The sequence below is a fragment of the Ovis canadensis genome, chromosome 1 (assembly GCF_042477335.2).
Source record: "Ovis canadensis isolate MfBH-ARS-UI-01 breed Bighorn chromosome 1, ARS-UI_OviCan_v2, whole genome shotgun sequence".
Lineage (NCBI taxonomy): Eukaryota > Metazoa > Chordata > Mammalia > Artiodactyla > Bovidae > Ovis > Ovis canadensis.
The window spans coordinates 175,095,321-175,113,163 of NC_091245.1; the positions used below are offsets into that span (position 1 = coordinate 175,095,321).

The 17,843-nt window shown below is 39.5% G+C and overlaps 1 long non-coding RNA gene across 10 annotated transcripts in view; it reads right to left on the reverse strand.

Moving 5' to 3' along the window:
- The window catches only part of LOC138419530 (uncharacterized), a 639,926-nt gene that overhangs the window by 558,267 nt on the left and 63,816 nt on the right, over positions 1–17,843 (reverse strand). For all 10 annotated transcript variants that reach the window (XR_011249001.1, XR_011249004.1, XR_011249003.1 and 7 more), the window contains exon 2: positions 9,645–9,770. This is a non-coding gene — a long non-coding RNA (uncharacterized lncRNA). The remainder of the gene's footprint in view (positions 1–9,644; positions 9,771–17,843) is intronic.

Genomic DNA, 17,843 nt, shown 5'->3' on the forward strand with positions numbered 1-17,843 from the left:
GTACCAAAGTTAGAAAACAAATAACAGATTAGGAAAAATATTTGCAATGTATATAACAGCAGAAGGATTAGGAGTCAGAATACATTTGAAGAACTCCTACAAATCAAATCATCTATAAAAATGGTAGAAGTTAAGAAATATGAATAGATCACAAAATTGGAAATAAAGTACAGAGATGCTCAACTTTTATTCATTAGGGAAATATAACAAGATACATATTTTTAGTCATACTCCTGCTGCTGCTGCTAAGTCGCTTCAGTCGTGTCCGACTCTGTGTGACACCATAGACGGCAGCCCACCAGGCTCCCCCGTCCCTGAGATTCTCCAGGCAAGAACACTGGCGTGGGTTGCCATTTCCTTCTCCAATGCATGAGAGTGAAAAGTGAAAGTGAAGTCGCTCAGTCGTGTCCGATGGACTGCAGCCTACCAGGCTCCTCCACCCATGGGATTTTCCAGGCAAGAGTACTGGAGTGGGGTGCCATCACCTTCTCCATTTTGTCATACTAACTAATGAAAACTAAAGGGTTTGGTAATATTCAGTGTTGCCAAGGTAAAGAAATGAACACTCATTTTTGGAAATGTAAATTGTACAAAGGTTTTGAGGTATGATTTGACAGCATCTATCAAATTATTAAATGTGCATTTTCCTTGACCCAGTAATTAAATTTCCAAGTGCATGTGTGTGTGTGTGCTAAGTCGCTTCAGTCATGTCTGACTCTGTGCAACCCCATGGACTGTAGCCCCTCAGGCTCCTGTGTCCATGGGGAGTCCCCTGTCAAGAATACTGGAGTGGGCTGCTATGCCCTCCTCCAGGGATATTACTGACTCGTGGATCAAACCCAAGCATTTTCAAAGCGATGCTAGTACATATAACAGAGAATCACACACAAGGATGGTCAGCGTAGTATTGCGTCTAATGGTAATAAGATGGAAATATTCTAAATGTCCATCAACAGGAAGAGAGGCAAATAAACTATGGTGTAGCCCACACTCTGGATACTGTATAACAGTTTCTAAAAATTAGGGAAATCTCTTTAGTGGTTTTTCAAGCTGGGAAGGGTTCTGGAAATTAATGTCTAGGGACATTTTTGGTTGATCCAAATAGCAGGGGTGGCGGTGCTACTAGCATCCAGTGATGAGGTCAAGGATGTTGCTAAACATTCTGCAAAGCACAGGACACCTTTCCCCAAACAAAGAATTATCCAGTCTCAAATGATAGTGCCAAAGGTTGAGGAACCTTGCCTTATACTAACACAGAAAGAACTCCGAGTCACCATGGTAAGTGTAAAAAGCAAGCCAGACAATAACACAGTATAATAATATAGTATTGTTACACTTTGTAAAAACAAAATCAAAATTCAAAATCTTCACATAAAAATCTTGTGTTTGTGTATAAATATTGTTTTTTCTGGATAAATAGATATCAAAACATTATTTAATTTCTAGGAAAAGGGGAGACTGAATATAAAGTGGATAACAACTCTACATTTTTCTGTACAGTTTGAGACTTCCCCACTAAACTCATTTTAAGGTATTATTTATATATACATAAATTAAAAGAATAAAATAAAAATGCAAAAGCATATATCTCATTCATTCTAAGAGGACTGAATGAAGTTCTCACTGTCTCTCCTGAGCTTTGGTACCTCTGATAAACCATTCCCTATTCTTGCATATTACAGTCTGAAAAGTAGTGATAATATTAACATTTGTTTCAGTAATAATTATGATCTAAAAGTACTCTAAATTCCCCCAAATCCAGTTGCTCTTATGGTTTGAATTGCTTCCAATCCAAAATTCAAATTCTGAATTCCCAGCTCCCATTACTTCAGAATGTATCTGCATTTAGAGATACGGTCTTTAAAGAAGCAATTAATTTAAAATAAAGCCATTACTTTGCCAACAAAGGTCCATCTAGTCAAAGCTATGGTTTTTCCAGTAGTCATGTATGGATGTGAGAGTTGGATTATAAAGAAAGCTGAGTGCTGAAGAATTGATGTTTTTGAACTGTGGTGTTGGAGGAGACTCTTGAGAGTCCCTTGGACTGCAAGGAGATCAAACCAGTCAATCATAAAGGAAATGAGTCCTGAATATTCACTGGAAGGACTGATGCTAAAGCTGAAACTCCAGTACTTTGGCCACCTGATGCAAAGAACTGACTCTTTTGAAAAGACCCTGATGCTGGGAAAGATTGAAGGCAGGAGAAGGGGACGACAGAGAATGAAATGGTTGGATGGCATCATTGACTCAATGGACATGAGTTTGAGTAAACTCTGGGAGTTGGTAATGGACAGGGAAGCCTGGCGTGCTGCAGTCCATGGAGTCAGACACAACTGAGCAACTGAACTGAACTGAACGGAAGGCCATAAAGGCAAGATCCTAATCCTATGTGACCAGTGTCCCTGTAAGAAGAGGAAGATACAGTGGGGATGCTGTACACAGAGCAGAGACCAGTGAAGACACAAGGGAGACAGTGGCCTTTTACAAGCCAAGGAGAGAGGACTCAGAAGATACCAAACCTATGGACTCCCTTATCTTGAACTCCCAGCCTCAGTACTGTCAGAAAACACATTTCTGTTGTTTAAGCCACTGGTCTGTGGTAATTCTGCTACGCATGCACACTGCTAAGTCGCTTCTGTAGTGTCTGACTCTGTGACCCCACGGACTGCAGCCCGCCAGCCTCCTCTGCCCATGGGATTCTCTAGAAAAGAACACTGGAGTGGGTTGTCATTTCCTTCCTCGGGTGATCTTTCTGACGCAGGGATTGATATCGAGTCTCTTAGATCTCCTGTACTGGCAGGCGGGTTCTTTACCCCTAGCGCCACCTGGCAGTCCTAGCAAACAACTACTGCTGCTATGTAAGAACGTTGCGAAAATGAAATCACCTATTGATTGCGATTCTGTTCTCATTCAGTTCAGTTCAGTTCAGTCGCTCAGTGGTGTCCGACTCTTTGCGACCCCATGAATCGCAGCACACCAGGCCTCCCTGTCCATCACCAACTCCCGGAGTTCACTCAGACTCACGTCCATCGGTCAGTGATGCCATCTGTTCTCATTAAGAAGGGTTAAAGGCAAGGAGCAAACAAAATTCACCAAGCTAGTTTCGTTTCTCAGCTGAGAAGATGAACACAGTGAGTGAAAGCCAATCCATACTCCTGGATGACAACCGTGCTGCGTCCCTGATGGCAGACACTGAAACTACCAAGTTATTAACAAAGACTTCTGTGACAGACCCTCCCCCAGTGGCCTGTGTCACTTCTCCTCTCCCTACCAAGGACCAGCTAGCACAGCCCCCAGCTGCACCTCTGAATTCACAGGAGCCGAGGGATTTAATTCCGCAGCACACACCAGCACTGAAGAGCTGGGATTGAGACATGCATTTGGCTCAGGCTTATAGGGAATTGATCCCCTATTTTTTTTCTTTTTGTTTTTCTATTTCCCACATAAGAATGACTCCTTCCTCAAGGAAAAATAAAGGGAAAAGAGCAGTGGGAAGGAGAGGTTACAGAAACTGACAGATCTGAGTCTGGCATCACGTCAAGAGGGACAGATGGGTCACCTCCAGATCAATTAAAGGGGAAGTCAAGTACTATCTGGAACTCTGGGAGGCAACCCCTCAAATCAGCCTTGCCATGTGGGGTGACTATGGTGGAATATGGTGACTGATAGCAAGTTTAGATAGACAGGGCCTGGGAGAGTACCCCACATTCTCCAGGGTAATCAATCAAGAAGCCTCCTTTGTCGCAGAGGGATAGCTGATGTTGCTGGCTGGCGGGCACCCCTGGAAGGCACCCCTGGTAGAGCAGCACAACGAAAGGGAGTGATCCTGAGGAAGGGAGCAAAGGGGCTGAGGTTAAATGGGTGTCACTGCAAAATTTCAGGGATCCAGAGCTCAGGAAAGCAGGCATGGAGAAGAAAGGACTGATCAGGGGCAGCCCAACAATGTCGAGCCTACTGCACAGCTGGTGCTGAGAAAACAGCGCCAGACTTGTCAGTGACAGGGGCAGCGAGCCAGCAGTCTCTGACCACGAACAAGCAGGACAAGACGCCTTGAGCCAGAGGACTGGCTGGACCAGAGCTCCCTCCCATCCCCAACTGTCTACTTCCCACCCATCACTGTGAGAGCACGGCGTCCTCCCGCACCCAGCCCGCCTTCCTGGGAAGGAAGAGAAGGAGGTGGTACCACTTGAAAGAAAACAAAAGCCCTGATAGTAAGTTTGAACTTTGAACAGACAGAATACTTATGGAAAAGAGGTTGCTTTAGTCAGAAGAGGCTTAATTATACCTAATTGTCAAGTTTTTACCCTGTGAAAACAAAAAGTGTCATGGAGCAAGATAAATCAGTTACAGAAAAATTTCAAATCCCTTTTAATTCCCAACTTGAGTTATACCACATGCTTCTACTCTCCATCCTTTTATTTCAGACATTTTTTAAATAAAGAAAGCAAAAATGTGAAGGATCCTCTAGCAGCCTACTGAAAAGACCACTGCATAAAATGATGGATGTGTGCAGCTTCCTGGCTGTGGGTACATGGTGAGAATTATCAGAGCACATGTGAACCCCAGGCCTGCAGAGCCGTCCCCCTGCTCAGTGTGAGGGTTGAGGCGCAGAGCAGGAAACAAGAGAAGGAAAGACTTGAGCATCCACTTTTCAAGAGGAGCTCCTAAGCCTTAGCTTCTATACAACCACAGACAAATATGAGTTTCCTTGGCTGCTTTATCAAGAGAAGTGAAGGGAATGTAGAAAGAGAACACAAGAAAGATTTTCACCCTTCCTCATTAAAATAAGTACAAATCTTTAATGCACCCTTCAATATTCCAAGGGTAACTAGGCATCCTGCTTGATTTGCATGCTCCTAGTTTCCTTTTGAATGTATCATTACTGTAGTAAGGAGATGCAGCTGCTTAAATTAATTTTATTGTTAATGCCTCAGAGCATTTTTAGGAAAAACGTACAAAGCTTTTAAAAATCCAATAAATTATATAGAACCTTAATTTACTTTGTGTTATACCTTCAACTGAGGAAAGACATAAAGTGCTCTTGAATTTAGATCTTGCTTTTATCACCAATTGAAAATGTATATGCCTTTTACTAAAATGGGCAAGACACATTCTTGGAATGTTATCTATGTGCTAATAATCCCTCATTAGTTGTATAAAGAATTACATCTTGACAAAATTGATAAGAAGCTTATAAACTATCTTATTAATCTGAAAATAATGATAGCTTGTAGACATATTATGTCAAAGTCACATCAATAGAAACAAAATTTTCCTGGAATCATTCAATAAAAATGCCTATTCATCCACTATATCCTCAAGGCACAGAATCCTGACTGCAATTGTCAAAAGAAATTCCATCAATTCAGTTAACTATGTGTAACAACATCTGGGGGAGGTTAAATAAGTGTTTTATAAAGGTTAAAAAAACCTGGAGAATGATAAAATGCACCCTAGAGATTACAGAATAAATGTATACACTTAAAATTCAGTTTACTCACTTGTAACTCAGTTGAGATTGGACCTCACTGGGCGTTCCTTCTCTACTCCCAAACAAGCCCTGAAACCAAGTTTGATGCATCAGATCTCAACACACAGAAACACAACTGGAATCAGGCAATGCGAAACATAAGTGGTTCTGGTTGCTCCACCAGCAGGAGCCAGGAGAAAGGCTTTGAAATTGCAGAAGCAAAGAAAGGAAATTATTTGAAGTTATCTGTAGCTTAAAGCCTAGTTGGCTATTTGTGATTAGCTGACCTTAGTGTTTTGATTTAGTAACCCTAGGGCATTTACAGGCTGAGAGTTTGGTTTGCTTACATGGGTCCCAGCACTGGAGCCACCTCAGTCTAACAGTTTCCCTGCTTAATTAAACAAGAGGTTTTGTTTTGTCTTTATTTTTTAATAATAAAACTTCATTACTGATACTAAAGCTAAATTTCACTCATCCTCAAATACATGCACCCTCGGCTCACTCACCTGTGGCCTACTCCTGGGCCAAGCATCCAGAGCCTCCTTCCAGGGGAATCCTGAAGCCAGAAGAAATGACTCAGCACTATTCTGGTTCAGCGTCTGGTCCCTGTTAATCATCTAATTCTTTTCACCTGCAGACCTTGTCTACATTTCACACTGATTATACCTTCCACAAGTATCTATTGTAATGGCCACTTTTTAATCTCAATGTTTTCAATACAATTCAAAAGTAACTTTTGATCTCTATTACACATAGCAAAAATTCATCATTTCAACTGTGGTCTCCCTCAAATGCATTTCCGTGGCATTGCTTTCTTCCCAAACATCCTGCAAAGTCCTGACTGCAAGTGTTTATTATCTGAGAAAAATTCTCTCAGCTCTGCATAATCTCCACTGTGAGCCTGTTTTTCTTCTCTCCTGTATTACATCTCTTATCTACCATAAGCCATGTCAGTGGAAGGATTTTTATCTCACTCTTGCTTTGGTAGAATTTTCAGGTTGCATTCAAACAGAAAAAAAGTTACCCTCCTTGAACCGTTATGATCTCTAAGAAATATTCTATTTACCAGCATTAAATAATCTTTAGATGTAATCACTATAAATTTTCTCTTTAGCTATCTCATTCACTTCTTCCTGGGATACTGAGGCCATGGGAGTAACCAGTAATCTTGGAGTGAGTCAGAAGGGAGCCTCCCCTTTATCAGTCCAAGCCAATCATCTCAAATAGCCAGGGTTGGTAAAAAGCAGGTACACACAAAAGAATTGAAACCAGATATATATTGATACTGATCACATAAACATAAAGTTACTGAGAGAGATCCTGGCTTCCCAGACAGTGCAAGTGGTTAAAAAAAAAAAAAAAAACCTCCTGTCAACGCAGGAGACATGAGTCACAGGTTGATCCCTGGATGGGAAGACTCCCTGGAGGAGGTCATGGCAACCCACTCCAGTATTCTTTCCTGGAGACTCCCCATGGACAGAGGAGCCCAGCAGGCTACAGTCCATGGGGTGGCAAAGAGTCGGACACGACTGAAGCAACTTAACACGCAAGAGAGATCCTAAGCCAATTATCATCCAGTCATCTCTTTAAACCTATGGACATTGGTGAGAGAATTCTCAAACTGGAAGTTCTGTTATTCCTTGAGAAGAACTAACAGTTTCAGAAGAATTCTTGCCATTTTGAAAGTTTGTTATTGACTTATGCCAGGATGCACAGCAGCTGTGGAACCTCAAGCTCCTTGGAACCATACTCTTAGACACTCTTTAAAGCTGAACATCCTATAATGTAAGACCAAACAAAAACAGGCTACTCTTCAGAAGTCTATCCAAATTTTCAGTTACTTAAGCCTTGCCCTGGAGACAGTCTAAATTAGATGTGTCTCTGAATACCACTCCATTTCTCCAACTCCCAATTTCTTTTCACTGCTCAGGCTTCCATTAACAATCTTCAGTCATTCAATTTTTAAGGTTTTTAATAAAGTACTTGAAGTTTTATATAACTCTCAGAATCAAACAGCTTTTTTTAAATGCACGTGCTTTTGAAATGCCTTTGAACTAGTTTATTCTCAAACATGCCTCAGATAGATATTTCAACAGATATTAAAATTTTTCAGTAGTTTCAGATTTAGTGAAATTTAGCTCTTATGATCAAGCCACATAGTTTTCCCTGTCAAAGAGCTTACCTGCCAAAACAGTATGATCCAAACTGTCCCCTCCTTGACCCAAGATAAATTCCACAAGTATGAAAGAAGCATTTAATTTACAGAGAGACAAATAGGTGATTAAGCAGAAAAGACAGCACAAAAAGCACAGCTTGTGATGAAACGTGAAGCTGACTTGCAGGTGAGCACAGTTCTTTGTCCCAAATCTTTGTGTTAGTTCCAGTGTTGGCTTTGACTACAGAGGGTCATTAAAGTGCACTGTATCAGCTAGTTTTGATGAGCAGATATGTCAGACAGGAGTAACATATTTAACTCATCTGCCCAGCAGCTCTTTTTCTCAGAAGTCTAAAGAGAGCATTTCCATGAATAAAAACAAATTCCAAGATTTTGGTTTCCTTCTCCAGGGCAAGCACACCTAGTGCGAAGAGGGCTAAGAATTATATCTATGCAGATTTGTATATATTCAAGTTTCTACAGCTAAACAGAATCCTGTTGGAGCTTGAAGAAATCAAGCGGTAAATAATAAAGAGTATCTTGTGAACTATATGTATTCTGCATTTTTTTAAAGAATTAGCACGCATCAGGTTACTTAATAATATACACTAATTTTGTACAATCTGATCTCAGATGCCTTAATTGAGGCAGATGTTTCCAGACTTGCAGAGCACACTGTTTCTGTCTTCAGGTCATTTCAGACTAACATGTCAGGTACAATCACAGCAAACAGTACAGGATGGAAAAGGGAAACAGGGAGATGTTTTCTCATTAAAGGAAAAATCTCTTCTTTGCTACTTCTTCAGAAGTAAAAATATTTTATCTCTACTTTCATAATACTTATCACTTAATTATAAAAGCAATATTGTCATATAAGGTTTTAGAGACAATGGTTCCAAGCATATTGGGCCTCTCAGTTCCACTCGGAGAGAATTTTCAATCACCTGCTCTTCGGAGTCCTCATGGGAAAACCACCAGGACTGGAATACAAGCTCTACCAAAGAGACTGCTCCATTTCATTGCGGTAAAGCAGCTCATTTTAGGGGAGCGCTAAGGTGTTAAGGACCTAGCCAAGGCTACAGAGGGAAACAGTCATTGTTGTATATTTTAATGCTCAAACTACTTGGCCAGTTTATGCTCTAAGAACGGGTCTGAACAACAGCAGTTACTGCACCTCCTCCAAAGAAATACTCTCTTAAAATCAATTACATCCCTTATATTTGCATATTTAATTCCTTCCAATACTCAGTTTACATGGATTTCAAATTGTTGACCTATGATTTTCAACTTCAGAATGATTTCCAAAAACTATTCATCCAGAGAATCAGTTCTTGACAGTGGCATTTTCTGAATTGCCCATAACAATTTCATAGTGCTCCTGTGAGGATTAAGTGTAATAAATTGCTTTATGCTCATTCATGTGTTTATTTTTACAAACAAAATTCTATTGTATATACAGTTGGCTTTCTGGGTTTGCTGGCTTTGTGTTTGATCTTATATTTAAAAAAATGTCTTGTGCTATTAAAATTCCTTCAAAAATATTTTTAATGTCTACCTGGTAGTAGTCCATTAACAGGAAGATCACAATTATTATAATAATATATTTATGGTGAGAGACTTCAATAGTTCTAGATTATTTATGTAAATAACATTGTGGTGAACATTTTATTTACAGAAATCTTTATCTGCAAATGTATTGCTATATTTCTGGTTATTTTCTTTCAATTTCTACCCTAATGTATTAAACTTGCAAGATTTTCTAAAAACTACACAATGCCAAAAAAAACAAATTGCAAAACCATGTAATATATTCTTTGGAAGGCTGTGTAACTTGTTTTCTATTAATTCAATAAATTTCCAACTGAAAAAAATAACAGTCTAAAAATTTAATTTCTTTGGGGGAATAAAAACATGCTCAACTTAATATTGTTCAAGCAAGATGATAGCTTTGTATGCCACTAGTTTAAACTAGAATATACTTCATGCAGTAAAACATTGCAACTAGTATATTTCTCTCACATCATAAAGAATGAGATCTTTCATCAAGTTATTCAGAGAGGGACTTCGTTTGTGGTCCAGTGGCTAAGATTCCGCTCCTCCAATGCAGGGTGCCTGGGTTCAATCCTTAGATCCCACATGCCAAAACTGAAAAAAAAAAAAACAAGATTCTGCATGCCACATCTAAGACCCAGCACAACCAAATAAATAAGTGAACTTTTTTAAAAAAGTTATGCAGAGAAAAGCTCAAGTCAACATAGCCTTCCTCATGAGACCAAATGTTTATATTCTTACACCATTTATGATATTGTTCTAGGTGACAGCAGATTGCAAACTAAACTTACGAAGTCATGAGTGCAAGCAGGCTCCAGAATGCATTCATAACTCTACCTCTACTTACCCATAGGTCCTCCTATTGACCTACATCCAGCTATTTCAATTTCTACCCTCATGTATTCATGATTCTATTCCCATCGGATATTTCAGTTATCCCAGCCTAAGAAGGAAAGTAAAGGACTAATTTGTAGGCATTACTCAGAAGAATGCAATCCATGCAAGAATGTGATCAATGCAAAGAAACAGAGGAAAACAGAAGAATGGGAAAGACTACAGATCTCTTCAAGAAAATTAGAGACACCAAGGGAACATTTCATGCAAAGATGGGCTCAAGAAAGGACAGAAATGGTATGGACCTAATAGAAGCAGAAGATAGTAAGAAGAGGTGGCGAGAATACACAGAAGAACTATACAAAAAAGATTTTCACAACCCAGATAATCATGATGGTGTGATCACTCATCTAGAACCAGACATCCTGGAATGTGAAGTCAAGTGGGCCTTAGGAAGCATCACTACGAACAAAGCTAGTGGAGGTGATGGAATTCCAGTTGAGCTATTTCAAATCCTAAAACATGATGTTGTGAAAGTGCTGCAGTCAATATGCCAGCAAATTTGGAAAACTCAGCAGTGGCGACAGGACTGAAAAGGTCAATTTTCATCCCAACCCCAAAGAAAGGCAATGCTAAAGAATGCTCAAACTACTGCACAATTACACTCATCTCACACACTAGCAAAATGATGCTTAAAATTCTCCAAGCCAGTCTTCAGCAATATGTCAACCATAAAATTCCAGATGTGCAAGCTGATTTTAGAAAAGGCAGAGGAACCAGAGATCAAATTGCCAACATCCGTTGGATCACGGAAAAAGCAAGAGAGTTCCAGGAAAACATCTATTTCTGCTTTATTGACTATGCCAAAGCCTTTGACTGTGTGGATCACAATAAACTGTGGAAAATTCTGAAAGAGATGGGAATATCAGACCACCTGACCTGCCCCTTGATAAGCCTGTATGCAGGTCAGGAAGCAACAGTTAGAACTGGACATGCAACAACAGACTGGTTCCAAATAGGGAAAGGAGTACATCAAGGCTATATATTGTCACCAGGTTTATTTAACTTACATGCAGAGTACATCATGAGAAACGCTGGGCTGGAGGAAGCACAAGATGGAATCAAGATTGTTGGGAGAAATATCAATAACCTCAGATTTGCAGATGACACCACCCTTATGGCAGAAAGTGAAGAACTAAAGAGCCTCTTGATGAAAGTGAAAAAAGAGAAAGAAAAAGCTGGCTTAAAACTAAACATTCAGAAAACTAAGATCATGGCATCTGGTCCCATCACTTCATGGGAAATAGATGGGGAAACAGTGGAAACAGTGGCTGACTTTATTTTTCTGGGCTCCAAAATCACTGCAGATGGTAATTGCAGTCATGAAATTAAAAGATGCTTACTCCTTGGAAGAAAAGTTATGACCAATCTAGACAGCATATTAAAAAGCAGAGAATTATTTTGTCAACAAAGGTCCATCTAGTCAAGACTATGGCTTTTCCAGTAGTCATGTACGGATGTGAGAGTTCAACTATAAAGAAAGCTGAACGCAGAAGAATTGATGCTTTTAAACTGTGGTGTTGGAGAAGACTCTTGAGAGTCCCTTGGACTGCAAGGATTCCAACCAGTCCAACCTAAAGGAGATCAGCCCTGGGTGTTCATTGGAAGGACTGATGTTGAAGCTGAAACTCCGGTGCTTTGGCCACCTAATGCAAAGAGCTGCCTCATTTGAAAAGACCCTGATGCTAGGAAATATAGAGGGCAGGAGGAGAAGGGGATGACTGAGGATGAGATGGCTGGATGGCATCACCAACTCAATGGACATAGGTTTGGTTGGATTCCAAGAGTGGGTGATTGACAGGGAGGCCTGGCGTGCTGCAGTGCATGGGGTTGCAAAGAGCCGGACATGACTGAGCGACTGAACTGAACTGACTCAGAAGAAAATGTTTAAAAGCTTGTCAGAATTTAAATTATGTATTATTTGACTAATACCAAAGTCCATAATGCAACTATGAAAATAATCATCAACTACTTAATTGAAAGAACATTAATTTATATCATATGTAGCTTAAAGAATAATAATTTAAATGCCTGTGAATAGTTTTGAGAAAGAAGTCTGTTACGAATAAGAAAGAAAAATTGAAATTGGAAAGAGAAAAGATAATAGTGTTGATGTCTTATTTGTCAGCCTGTACTAAAACACAATTATAATAATGGACTATTGTGAATCAAAGAAAACAACCAAATATAATCTATGTGTAAAAAAAGGCTTATTGTCTTCCAAGCTGTGTGAAGACAAAGGCACCTCTACTAACCTCAAAGAGGTTTTAAATTTGGTCATAAATGAGCGCTTTACAGAATTTTCCATTCAATTACATTATACTTGTCAATGTGCCAAAGTAGAATAGCATACTCAAACCTCATATATTAAAACATATCAATTTTCCATCAAATAATTGTTGAGAACTTACTATATGTGCCTAAAAATATATTTGACATTAAGGTCCCAGAGGGCTTAAAATATACTATGAAAGTAAATTATTTCACTATTATTATCATCGTAAATTCAAGCAGTGTAGCATAAAGAAATACATCTATCTAATGAGATCGGTTTTCGATTAAGGCCTTTTAAAAGACTTTACATAAATATTTTTCAATAACTTACTAGAAAATCTATCTGAATAATGGCCTAGATGACTGAAGTTATGCTTTGAAACATCTAATCTAACAGCACCTTTGTCCACCAGAGAGAAAACCTCCAAAACTGTTTCAGGTTTTCTGCCATGATTAGAGTCAAGGAAAGTCTGAAGGAGATAAATATAAAACAAAGTAAACAAAATAAAAGGGGGGCTTTGGTCCTATTTTGGCATTGTCTTTCTTTGGGAATGCCAAAGAATACTTAAACTACTACACAATTGCACTCATCTCACACGTTAGTAAAGTAATGCTCAAAATTCTCCAAGCCAGGCTTCAGCAATACGTGAACCATGAACTTCCAGATGTGCAAGCTGGTTTTAGAAAAGGCAGAGGAACCAGAGATCAAATTGCCAACATCCACTGGATCATGGAAAAAGCAAGGGAGTTCCAGAAAAACATCTATTTCTGCTTTATTGACTAAGCCAAAATCTTTGACTGTGTGGATCACAATAAACTGGAAAATTCTGAAAGGGATGGGAATACCAGACCATCTGACCTGCCTCTTGAGAAACCTGTATGCAGGTCAGGAAGCAACAGTTAGAACTGGACATGGAACAACAGACTGGTTCCAAATAGGAAAAGGAGTACATCAAGGCTGAATATTGTCACCCTGCTTAGTTAACTTCTATGCAGAGTACATCATGAGAAACGCTGGACTGGAAGAAACACAACCTGGAATCAAGATTGCCAGGAGAAATATCAATCACCTCAGATATGCAGATGATGCCACCCTTATGGCAGGAAGTGAAGAGGAACTCAAAAGCCTCTTGATGAAAGTGAAAAAGGAGAGTGAAAAAGTTGGCTTAAAGCTCAACATTCAGAAAACTAAGATCATGGCATCTGGTCCCATCACTTCATGGCAAATAGATGGGGAAACAGTGGAAACAGTGGCTGACTTTATCTTTCTGGTCTCCAAAATCACTGCAGATGGTGACTGCAGCCATGAAATTAAAAGACACTTACTCCTTGGAAGGAAAGTTGTGACCAACCTAGACAGCATATTAAAAAGCAGAGACATCACTTTGTCAACAAATGTCCATCTAGTCAAGGCTATGGTTTTTCCAGTAGTCATGTATGGATGTGAGAGATGGACTGAGAAGAAAGCTGAGTGTCAAAGAATTGATGGTTTTGAACTGTGGTGTTGGAGAAGACTCTTGAGAGTCCCTTGGACTGCAAGGAGATCCAATCAGTCCATCCTAAATGAGACCAGTCCTGGGTGTTCATTGGAAGGACTGATGCTAAAGCTGAAACTCTAATACTTTGGCCACCTGATGCGAAGAGCTGACTCATTGGAAAAGACCGTGATGCTGGGAAAGATCGAGGGCAGGAGGAGAAGGGGATGACAGAGGATGAGATGGTTGGATGGCATCACCGACTCAACGGACATGGGTTTGGGTGGACTCCGGGTGTTGGTGATGGACAGGGAGGCCTGGCGTGCTACGGTTCATGGGGTCACAAAGAGTCAGAGATAACTGAACAACTGAACTGAACTGAACTGAACTTTGTTCTATTTTTAAAACTCTAATTAATCTGAAGTAATCCGTAATTGTGGGGGCAGAAGTTGACTTTGTTCAGAGAATACAAAGCAGGTAAAGCAAATGAAGATTTTTAGGTGGCCTGTTTGTGGTCACGTATCAGCAGATTGCAGTGCAGTAAACAGAAGATAAAGCTTTGACCCGTACTCTTTAGAAACTTTCAACCCATTAGGATAGATCAGATTGTGGAAATTTAGACGAAGGGCAAAAGTTTAGGAAAAGTCATCCAAAAAGTTTCATTGAACTTTAAAGAATGGGCAGTATTTGTAGACAGTGGAAAAAGGCCAGAAAGGCCAGATGTGAAAAATGGTATGATGATTCTTTAGGGTGGTGATGAACCAGGCATATTCAGATAGGTGGAAGGGATCAATCTGACAAGTGGAGACCATCATGCTAAACTCCATAATATGAGAAGCCGACATCACCGAGCCAGCAGGCAGAAAGAGCAGACAAAGGTAGGTGAAGATTTATAGGATGTTTGAAAGCATCTGGAAGTAGGGTGGATTTACATGTAAACTGGAAGTTGAGCATCCTACTTTAACCACTGGCATGTGAATAATGAGACTCCCCCCTGCCCACTGCAATGATGTTTTGAAGTACAATCCTGAAGTTTCTACTTCCATTCAATATTTTTTTCCACAAATATTTGTCAAGCCAAATAAAATTTTTATTAAATATCTACATAGAAAGGCTCATCACCAAATAAACCAGTCCAATATCTTTCCTCCAGGCAGCCAGCCCCATATCACCATCCTGAGATGTCCAGGAATATGCTGATCTAATCCTACCAGCAACTACCTGGCCACTGATCCTACTGTCAAATGTGAGGCTTCAGTTCACAGCTGAAATGATATCCTTTGACTTTCCAACGATATCCTTTCTCTTTTCATCACTCTGCCCTCACCTCAATAAACCTTCAACATGAAGTAAGGAGACTGTCCCCTCTCATCATCCCAGGGCTACACAATCAAGGGTGTCAAAATTGGACTGGAATTTTTAGTCATTCGTTAGAGCAACTTGGCTTCAAGTCTGACATCACTTGGCTGATTTGGGACATTTTTTGACCAACTGTCAATTCATCAACTTCAACCCACTTTCCCCCTCACCAGTGGAAAAAGGTAGGAGAGCAGTCCACTTTCCAACTGTAATTTTTGCCAACATTGTGACTTTGGAAGACTTGTTGACTCCTCAACCCACAATCACCTATGTCTATCCCAGAGTATCAGTAACATTTAATCTCAGAGATAAAAGCCTATATATTTGATCTCTCCTCTCTGCTTCTTCTTAATCACCAAAGTCTTCATGTAAATTTACCCACCCTTTTCTGGATGCCCTTCAGTTGCCACCTCTCAATAGTTCCATAAAAATTTTAAATCCGATTTCACAAGATGCTTGTCATGGTGAGGAAAAGATAAATATTTCAATTAGTAGCTAGAGATGAGGAGAGCAAGAGAAAAGAGAGACAGACACGGAGATTATTCAGTCTTAAGTGTTCTGTTCTTATTACATTGATTCCTTTCTATTATTTAACTGTGCTTCAACAAGTACAATTTAAGACTAAATGCAACTAATTTGGTGACTATAAAAAGAGTCTAAAGTTGACTGCAGCAATAACATGTTGAATAAAAATATGCATTGCAGCTTCTTAAAAAAAAAAAAAAACAGGCATTTACCTCTCAAGTGTTCCCAAACGGATGTTTGAAGAGATCTGACGTATTTACTTTTAAAGTAGTTTATTGCTCAAGCTTAGTAGGTGGATATTTTCAATTATGATAAAGCATTACAAAACATTAGGTACTTCTCTGCTAATCTTCTCAAGATACTGACAAATTAAGAAGCACAATGTAAATATATTTTCCTAGATTAGAATAAAAATAAAGAATGCAATTCAAAGAGTGATTAAAAATTGGCAAATCTTAGAACCATAAAACTCTCTGCTCAAAATCCAAAATAATGATTAAAATGAAAATCTAGAATGAGCATAATAGTCTACAAGTCACCCAAGATTTTATCTATTCTAAGACATCTAAATGGCTAAACTTAACATTAAAATAATAGGTGAATGAATACTGAGAAAGCAAGGGGAACATTTAGACTATTTTTGTCCCTTCAATACAAATTGAATTTAGCTGTGGAAGAAGCATCTCAACTGTTTCCAGCCTCTGAGAACATGTTGGGCCACTTAATAGAACATCCTGGTGCATTGTTTGCTTTTTGATAGCAAACAAGATAGACTGATTGATCGAGTCACTCATAGGTATTCATCCAATCAACAAATATTTGCTGAAGGATTATCATGTCAGACAACAGGAGAGAGGATTTTCCCACACCACTTAATTGAAATTCAACAAGTATTCTCATGTTATAATGAGGATTAAATGAATTAGTATTTGTACAGTGTTTAAAACAGTGTGTGGCACATAGCAAGTGCTATATAAACGTTTGTTAAATTATGTTGAGGAGTCGATTGTCATATGATCTTGGCACAAAGTTTTGGTTGTTCCATTTCTTCTTTCTCAAATGTTTCTATGTGCACAAGAGATAATGGGAAAACCCTGAAATTCCAACCTGGAAGCACCTGGTGCGTGTTCATGAAACATCCAAGGCCATATCTGCCCATAAAAAAATCACCTGATAGAAAAGTTCCCTGCTGAAACAAAAACTCTGTAAGACTAGCATAACAAGTTTACCTTGCCTTTAAACATTTGTTTAGCAGATATTTACAAAACACTAAATAAAAGTTCTGCTACTGCTGCTGCTGCTGCTGCTAAGTCGCTTCAGTCGTGTCCGACTCTGTGCGACCCCAGAGACAGCAGCCCACCAGGTTCCCCCGTCCCTAGGATTCTCCAAGCACACTGGAGAGGGTTGGCATTGCCTTCTCCAATGCATGAAAGTGAAAAGTGAAAGTGAAGTTGCTCAGTCATGTCCGACTCTCGCGACCCCATGAACTGCAGCCCACCAGGCTCCTCCGTCCAAGGGAGTTTCCAGGCAAGAGTACTGGAGTGGGTTGCCATTGCCTTCTCCAAAATAAAAGGTTCTAATTGTCATTTAATTTTCATAATAACCCTATGATACTGTCATTACCCTACTTTACAGATAAGAAAACTGAGGTGCAGAGAGGCTGAGTACCTTGCCCAGTAGTAAGAGGTGCAGCCCAAATTCATACCCAGAGAGTCTGGTTCCAGAGTCCAAGTTCCTGAACACTAAGTTAAAATGTGGGTATAAAAGGGGGCCAATATTTATTAATATAAAGATCCTTACTGACTCTGTCTCCCCAAGTCAAAATTGTTCTGCCTATATTGGTTTACTTGTCATGTACTCCATAGTGGGAAAGAAAATCAGCACAGATTTACCTTATATAAAGAGACACATTAAAGGGCACTTTGAAATATGTACCCCCTAAACCATACAGAAAGTCAAAAAGGAGAACTGAGGTGCCAAATGAGAGTCCAGGGCTTAAGTGTCTTAAACTTCACGCGGTCATATTATTAACTAACCACTTTTTGCATTCAAATGTACTTTGCAAGAACAGCTGGAATCCATCAAGTATTGTCCAAGAACAGAGTAGGCATATATCCTCCTCAACTGATCAGAGGAAATG